Here is a 9,701-nt window from a genome sequence, read left to right as displayed (position 1 = left end):
TTTCTGTGGTACATTAGTTTGTTTGTGAACTTAAGTGACGTGACGTGTTTTAAAAATAGTTATTTTACTCAATACTTTTTGATTGACTTTATTTTGTGATTTTATTTCTAAATTTTGTGGACAACCTAAATCGTAATATATCTGTCTATATTTATAGGCTTACCGTTTATATATCAAAATTGAACTCCCTTAAAAAAGGCAAACCGCAGTCTTACGGAAGACTAAATTTATGAAAAATTTTTAGACATTGACTCTAATTTAGAAATAAGTGAAGATGATCAAGATATAGCAATTACTGAAGAAGTTAGTGACAGTGAAATAAACGCCCCCGGGACAAGCCAAGATCATGACTCTCGTACACCTAACTTAGACTATACCGTAAATGCAGACTGCTTTTCTTCTTGGACCTCTGGTCCATTTATTCCAATAGTTCATTAATTTGATGATTTTGTGTCAGGTTTTGATCCAGCCACTTTATTTTCTGGTAATTCATCGGAAATTGACTTTTTTGAATACTTCTTGAACAAAGAAATAGTGTCAAAAATGGTGATCGAAACTAATCGATATTATATAGCCACCATATCGAAACAAGAACTTTCCCAGAAATCCAGACTTCGTAAATGGGTTAACACATCTGTCGAAGAAGTGTACATTTTTTTTTGCACTGTTAATGTTATTGACTAGAAACCGACATCTTACTATCGAAGAACACTGGTCCACTGACCCATTGCTCACTAGTACAATTTTCGGAAAAACCATGTCTAGGGATCGTTACGAAATTATATTGCAAATGTTACACTTCTCAAACCCCGACACACAAATTCCTGGTGACCGACTTTACAAAATTAAAATCCTAATCGACCATACCCGAAAATTGTTCAAAAAAACTTTGATACCTTATGAAAATTTATGCATCGATGAGAGCATAATTGTTTTCAAATGGAGTTTAATTTTCAAACAATATATACCATCCAAACGTCACCGGTTTGGAATTAAAATGTTTGTATTGTGTGACGTGAAGACGGGTTTTATTTATTTATTTATTGGATGATTTTTATAGCGCCGCTTTTGCGAAATATCACCTCAGGGGCGCTGTACAGTTAATGCAGATATTACAAAAAAATATATAAATATTACAAATTGGAATTGAAATTAAGTTAAATAAAATGAAGTACAGAAACAGGTGACACGGAGATGGAGAATCTGCTGCAAGAATCCTATAATGCTGAAGAATTATATTAGACTTCATTATTTATTGTGGCGAAGGGACTGACATAACTGACTCTGAATGTCTCGGGGTTTCGGGGGCTGTAGTAACGACACGACTTCAAGATTATTTAAATAAAGGACATAATCTTTTTATTGATAATTGGTACTGTAGCCCTCAACTATATGATTTTCTCCATACGAACAAAACCAATGCATGTGGTACGGTGCGGAAGACATGAAAAGGCATGGCAAAATTTAATAAATTTAAAAAGGGTGAAATGAAAGCACAACATCGTGGACCTCTGTTGGCTTTAAAGTGGTGCGATAAAAGAGAAGTTCACATGCTAACAACCTAACATGACGACTCCATGGACATGATGGGAAAAGTTGATTGGAAAACTCATTAACCAATTATGAAACCCAAGTGCGTTCTAGACTATAATAAGTGTACGGGTTCTGTTGACAAAGTGGACTTGATGTTAAGTAGTATTAATTGACTGCGAAAAACAATTAAGTGGTACAAAAAAGTGGCCTTCCATATTATTGATCTATATTTATTGAACTCTCATATAGCTTTTAAATCAATTACAAATAAAAATGTTAGTTTAGCAGATTTCCAATTAGCCGTAATACGACAATTGTTGCAAAAATATCATAAAACTTCCCAATCTGAGCCTCATTCTCGCTCTTCACACGATTTACCTCTGAGACTAACTGCTAAGGCATTAGCAAAACATATGCCCCACCCAATAAAGGGAAATAATACTCAAAAACTTCACAGAGCCTGCGGAGTGTGCGCCATTTCTAAAAAAAGGAAAATGTCCCAGTATAAATGCCCAGAGTGTGATGTGACATTGTGTGTGTGGCCATGTTTTAGAAACTTCCACGAAAAACAAAACTTATAAATATTTCTCCTCTTGTTAAATTTTTATTAAAACTTTATCTTTTAGTAGATATAATAATAAAAATAATTGTGTTTTGATGATATCGGCGCAGTGGTCCAAATCCCATCAGACCGGGTAAGTAACTACTATAAACAATATAGCAGTGTGCATTAGGGTGGATCGATTTTTTGTTTTTATGTTTTTCTTAGCAGCGGGGTGTGGAATGGATGCTCTATGGGGATACCTGTAAAAGTCATTATGACAGCATTAAGATATTTCGAGTGCAAGTACTGCCCCAAGTCAATTCAAATTTAAAAAAAAATAGCGTGAAACTAGAAAAAGAAGGGTTTAATCTTTGCTCAATAAATGTAGTTAAAATATTTAAAAAAATAACTTTTCATTTACCACTAATATTATCTACTACAAGAAACAATAAAAGTACCATTGCTACACAAAAAAATCACAAACACTGTTAAAAAATATAGTCAAAAATCATAAAAGTTATTGTATTTTATAGTCCTTTTTTGAATTCAATACTGGCATTATACGACAAGATTCTAGCTTGTTTTGTATCCACCCTTCACGTCTTTCAGGGCCGCAAATAGCAGAACATGATGCCGTTACCACTTTGATGCATCTTTCCGTGACTTGCGTGTGACAGGGCATCAATCGGAACTTACGCAAAATGTTGGATTCGATAATTTCGTGGTCTGCAATGGCATCAATTATTGTCTCGCTAGATATCAGTTTTGTAAGAGGTGCTTCTGATGTTTTTTCCCAGTAGATCAAGTCGATATAGTCTTCTGCGTTGAAATTAAAAGTAGTTAGCTTAAATACTCTTATTGGAGAGAACCCCATCGTAAGTTTTCGGATACTTAGAATCCGTCTGAGAGCCAACTCTCTAATCTGTCTTCGTTCGTCGTTTAACATACTAATAAGTATATTTTCGCTTGGCCAAAATACCCGTTGCGTTGAATTACGGGATCTACCACCTTTTTCAAATGCTCTGGAAGGTAACGAGACAATTTTATGGTTTCGTGGAGGTGTCTCGGCGGTTGAAGTCTGCTCTTGGTTGTCTCGAAGGCTGTGTTTTTATTTTAAACCACATCGGAGCATACACTCTTAGCACAAATTCAGTCAATATCACCTGTTTTCTGTCGGATTCTTGGTTGATGTGTAAAGTCGGAGAATAGTATTGGCTGTTGTTAACCAACGCGAATGACAGATTTTACCCGGGTTTCTTTTCGTTAAGTTTTCATTACATTGTCCTTCGGCGATTGCTCGGCACATTTCCAATAAATAAAGCTGGTCTGTGCTAAGGTCGTCACGGTATTTTGTAATTTCATAAGTAAGGTTCATAGGTAAGTTGCATTCTATTGCTTGAAATTCTATCACAGGAAGATGTTCACAGTTCTTGAGTAACTTTCCTAGTTGGCCGCTAAAGCTTCTAGGACCTGTTGTCGTTCCATCAAGGTATTCGAAAAGGTGTCTCAAACTTAACTCATTAGCATGTAACTGACAGACCAACCACTGAAGTGGACGATGGAGCTTTCCTTCAACAAGTCGAATAATGCCAGACTTAATTCCAGTATTAACTGCTGTTCCTTCACATCCGATAGCCACGATGCACGCTAAATCAATGGATTTTGCCACAAAATATGCAAACAATTTGTGAGCTATTGTTTTAGCATCGCCGAACTTAACGCCCATGTGGCCAATGTATTGTGAGCTAGGTTCTTTCAAAAGACTGATATGTTCTTCTATCACAACTTTTCTGCGTCCATCCTCCATGATTAATGTTTTATTCTTTGACCGTCAAACGATATGCAAATGCACAAATCAAAATGGGGCTGGTTGATGGCAGTCAGTGTGGTCCTAGTTTTGGCACGAGCACGTCGAATCTTATTACGATCGATCACGTTTGTTCGATTATCTGTTGTCACTAATCCAATATCTTGCAATGTAGCGCAGACGATGGCAGCACCTGCCTGATCAGAAATACTGTATCGATCCAATGTTCTGGATACAACAGATAGTCCACTGTCTGTTGGATTTATAACATAAGAAGAAGGAGTAGATGAAGCAAAGTAATGTTGGTCAGTTGGAAGATCAACGTTAGTAAAACTTGAAACTGTACTGCGAGATATGGACGGTTGATCTAAAGATGCGCGATGCGCGAGCGAGGCGCGAGAAAGTGGACTCGACAATTTGTCGAATTTTCGTGTGAAAATAAATATTATCACATTTTTTAATATTATTAAATAAGGCGCGGCAATTTTTATTCATTATGAAATGTAAAAGTAAAAATTAAAGTATTAATATTGACACAAAACTGTTTTATAAAGGTACAATTTTTTCCCAGATTTTAAATAATTCAACTGCTTTGGGGCAGTACTTGCTATCAAAATTTTAAATTGATATTTTGTATGCTTAATTGTATGTACCTAGAGCATCTATTCCGCACCCCGCGAAAACTAATTTATAAAAAAATTAAAAAAAATCCATACAATGGCGATCCACCCTAGTGTGCATGCGTATGGCGACAGTTCTTGTTGATTTTTTGTGATTGGTCACTGTTTATAATATTATATCTGTATCCTGCGGTTTATTTATGTGTTTCAACAAACTTCAAGAGCATTGATAAAGCTTTTAAGATAAGCAAATCAAGAAATAAGAGATGTATAGCTGTTTAAAGTGGTAGGTTTTGATTTTCAAAGTGAGTACCGCATACGTAATTTTCGGTACATTTTACATTTCGTCGCTGTGAAATCAAACCGGCATATCTGCAAAATGCTTGTTTTTCACCAGAGCGCTTTAAAGATTTCGCATATATGATATTTTCCTTTTACGTCCGTTTGGTTCACCTCAATGCCACCTTATGAATGAATAAAATTTAGACGAATACTGCTTATTGAAGTAGTAGTTGCAAATAAATTGAAAATTGCTTAAATTAAGAGTAAAATGCAGATATGCCAGTATGGCTTTAAAATCAGTGTAATATTTGCATTTGTGTCACAGTGGCTTCTTCTTTTGGAACCTGTTTAAGGTATAAAAAAAGACAATGTTGTCAATGAAAAAATAATTTATTGCTTCACAATTTTTTTTATAAACAATTAACATAATACTGCTCTTTCCTTTGCTGGTAACTTCAAAGTTTCCCAATCGTTTATGGAAATCTGAATTGACGGTATTATCCCGGCGGTAACTAACTTTAGGATACCATTTTTCTTCTTCTCATCAATAGTCTCTTGGAATAAGCGTGCATCAGAACAGGATTCACGCTCCCATTGCCCCGTTTATTCCTTTTCTTCGCCTCCTCCCAGGCATGTGATCCGTAGGAGGTTTTGAAGTAAAAGTTGCCGTCGTAAATGAGACAAACATCACACTGATCTTTCTTCAGTGTGAAAGTTTGTATGACTTGAAAAAACCTCTGTACTGGTAGTAGCTGATTCCTGCAAGGTTTGACTCCTTTCTTTCTGTTATATTAGATAATCTCTGTGATCGGCGATAGATTTTCCACCATCGATATACTCCCGAGAACTTTGAGATCTGTAGTAATGACTAGGAACACTTGCGTTTACAGTTGTGGCAAGGAGGCTTCATGCTTCGTTGGTTCACTCTTCCACGGGTTTTAGACTCGTATTCCTCACCGCAGTTTCGCATTTTTCAGTTTGCTAAAGTTTTTTGAAGTGAAACTTCTTTAGGCGCGTAATGGATTTTCGATGGACGGAGTAAAACCGAGTCAGGATCGACACGAAAATGCGGGTACCCCCACCACCGCTCACCGTTCACTGTCCCTCTCTTACCATATGCGCTTGTTGAGGTGGGGGAGCCCCTCACGAACGTTCTCTCTCTTCTCTTCTTTCCTCTCTCTCAGACACCAGCGAACTGCGCCACGCCAAGCATCAGCTGCTTGGTTAGTATACTGCGTCGTGAGTGTAATACGAGTGAAATACGTAATTGATTGTGGTTCATACGGTTTAACAAAAGAAGTTTCACTTCTGTCTTGCGTAGGCTTGACACACCCACTTTTTTTTTTAAATTTGCCTATTATAATTTATTTTTTTAACCGGGAGAAATTTTACCCGGGTCAGACATTTTGGCATATATGCCGGTTTGTTTTAGTTGAGGCTGCTATAAACGCTTTTGTTAAGTGCAAACCGGATTATCTGCCAATAAGTCATACAATAAGTCATATTTGGTAGTAATAAAAATGTACTATTGTGAGATAATCCAGTTTTACTTACATGATGGACGCATTTCCCCCTTGAAAGTTTTGAAGCAACTGGCGTATTGCGGAATAGGTCTGTCTTCTGCTAAAAAAAATGGCGATTCACGCGTAAATGCATACTGGCCCAACGCCATCTGACAGATTTTTATTCAACTATACGACATGCCGGTTCGACATAAAAATAGAAGGGAAAAAAAGAAATTTTTTGACACCAATAACTCAAAATCTCCATTTTTGCATATATGCCGGTTTGATTTCACAGCGACGATTTGATCGCGGTGAATAGGTTAAGCTTCGCCTGACTTACAGTTTAGGATTGTTGTAAGCGGGAGTGGCGCCCCCTGTTATTTTTAAAAAGAACAGTCGAAGTTTTCAAACCGCGGCAGCGGTTATCTGCGAGTATAATTTGTTCTGCGCTATAGACATCTACCGATTTACTGTCAAAGCTTCTGCAGGCTGCTGCAATATCGTAGTTTTATCTGGAGCCATTTCGACAAAGCTTTCACAGTAAATCGGTAGATTATGATACATTATAAGAAATAAATCATTTTATTAGATTGTACATGGTTAGTGCCTATCGCCTGATGCCAGAATTTATATATTTTCTTAGTGTAGGTACTTAGTTTAACACTATGTAAATTCGACACCCCTTTAAAAAGTTAAATGAAGTCATGAACCTTGGTTTCGTAAGTTAGGTTTACAGGTTAGTTTATTCAACGCTTTTAATGACTATCGCTTTTGTTGAATAATGAATTTGATTAAAAAATTCTGGCCTTTAAAAATATATTCATGTAGATCAGAAAACACTGATTCTGAATATACTTACATATTTCTATATTTTTACTATCAGAATTTATAAATCTTTCTTGAAAAATTATTTAAAAGCTCTACCTTGTATACGCTTCGTGATTGGTCGAACGAAATCTGATGTCAAATGTACCCCGTAATAAGTTTGTACAACATAATAATAATACATTCCTTTCTGTTACACGCGTACTTTGATTATAAGAGGGAGAGGTATTATAATTGTGGTGACCGGATAACTCATGAAAAAAAGACGATTTAACAAAATTTGCATGGTTCTTCTATAATTTTTAGTGTATTACGACGACTTACGATGATTTAGACAATTTTTCAACACATAAATTCGGGTTTTCTATAATTTACCAGGATTCATGACGATTTAACAAAATTTGGATGGTTTATCAATAATTTTCAGGTTTTAGGACGATTTTTCACATTTTGCATGGTTTTTAAATAATTTTCAGTATTTAAAAAAATGAAAATTCAACACACCTATAAAAAGTTTTATGAAAAATGATGAAAAAAAAATTAGGTTAAATAGGTTACATATTTAACTATTTATCCTAGATTTGGTTTCATCATTTTTAATAACTGCATATCACCCTTTAAAGGTGTGTTGAATTGTCATTTAGAGGAGTTATCATGGAACATATAACTGTATTGTGTAGTTAGGTGTGTTGATCTGAGTTTTTGAGATGATTTATGGTTGTTTTTTTTAGTTTTATCGATTGTTTTAACTTACATCATAGTATCCCCTGAAATTTTCAAATGTTTTGTTATATTGTTGGTAAGAAGTAATTTGGAGTACAACTCAACAATCTGGGCTCCATTTTATAAGACTCATCAGCAAAAAATCGAAAGAGTACAACATAAATTTCTAAGGTTTATTAATTACAAACTTGGAATACCAATGGAAGAACTTAATTATACATGTCTAATGGAACTACTAAACCTAAGCGATTTAACTACAAGACGCACAGAGAGTGACTTAGTTTGCCTTTTCAATATATCTAATGGCAACCTGGACGCCCTCGATTTAACGAGCTTAATTAATTTGCGTATACCTACCCGTGATACCCGTTTAAATGCTCTATATTTTGTTACCAAATCTGCCAATAATTACTTCGTAAACTCTCCAATTCAAAGGCTTCATACACTTGGAAACAAATATAGTTCAATCGATGTCTATCATTTCCAATCGGTTTCCAAATTTAAAACCAAAATATTAGAACTTTTAAAATAAAACAATAAACATCTAGCTATTGCACCTCTTATTGAATTATTTCCTCAAGATTGACAAAACAGGCTTATACCACAGACATAGGAATTATACCTACAAACTATCATGTTTAGATTTGCTTTTTGCTTGGTTTTATATGTCTAATGGTGAATGTTATATTATTGCTTTAATATTCTTTATTTATAATCTGCACAATATTTTTTTTAATATAAACTATGTAAAATGGCTGACCGATCGCCCTCGATTGAGCAGGCCACTACAACAAGTCAAACGCATTATATTTGTTAACAATACTGCCAATAATAATTATTTCGTTAGCTTTCTTACTCAAAGGCTTCATACACTATGTGTCGTATTGTATCATGTTACTGCTGCCACTACCTAGCATTTACATATAAACTTTACATTTCTTATTAACTAATTTAAGTCTGTATAACTTAGGAGTAGGAATATTCTTATTTTTGTACTATTTACTTGCTGTTGTAATATGTCAAATGGATATGGTTATATGTATTTTTACTATTACTTTTGTGAACTTGCAATCTTCAGAATATTATTTTTTTATTAACTATGTATGTAAAAGCCCAATGGGCGTATAAATAAATAAATAAATATTCATAATGGTAAAATTGAAGTTATTCCATAAATGTAACTCAAACAACTAGCGCGACCGCGACTAAAAGTAGGAATTCTGGCGAGAACCTGCCGTGCTGCCGCGGCGCGGGCGTGAGCTACGTAGGTACATTGATGATACCGTGTAGACTTCAGTGTACGGGCTTTGTCTAGCGATGGTTTGGCGAGAATAACAAATTCTAACGAAAACAATTATTTTTTATATGAAATTTTGATATTAAAAACAATAGTAACAGAATTGCCTCTGTCCTGAGTTGACATGAAACCATAATATGTGGGTTGGCAAATAATTTTTAATCATCCGCGAAATCGCTGATTTAAGACGTAACCGGGCGCTGATTTTTCCACAAAAAAATAGTCCCCATTTATCTTTCTGGATTTTAACCCTAGAGCAAATATTTTTTAACATAAAATAGATATTGGCGATTTGCGTGTCGGTACGTTTTGTTTTTTTTGGTAAATTGCTTCTTATAGAAGTTATGACCTTCCAAAAATCAATAAAATTGCCTGATTTAAACGCAGTCAAAAGACGTTCAGTCTACAAACTAGACAATATATTTTGAAAAAAAGCAAAACGGTCCGACATAGAATAGTTTCTTCTTATGTAGTTGGTAAAAAAAAATTGAAAATCGGTTAACTTTTGGAGGAGAAAAATGGGGAATACAAAACCTCGATTTTGAAGATTTTATTTAGGTATTTG

The sequence above is a fragment of the Hesperophylax consimilis genome, chromosome 26 (genome assembly GCF_061612785.1).
Source record: "Hesperophylax consimilis isolate HC1 chromosome 26, BYU_Hcon_1.0, whole genome shotgun sequence".
Lineage (NCBI taxonomy): Eukaryota > Metazoa > Arthropoda > Insecta > Trichoptera > Limnephilidae > Hesperophylax > Hesperophylax consimilis.
Note: the sequence above shows the minus strand (reverse complement) of the source record.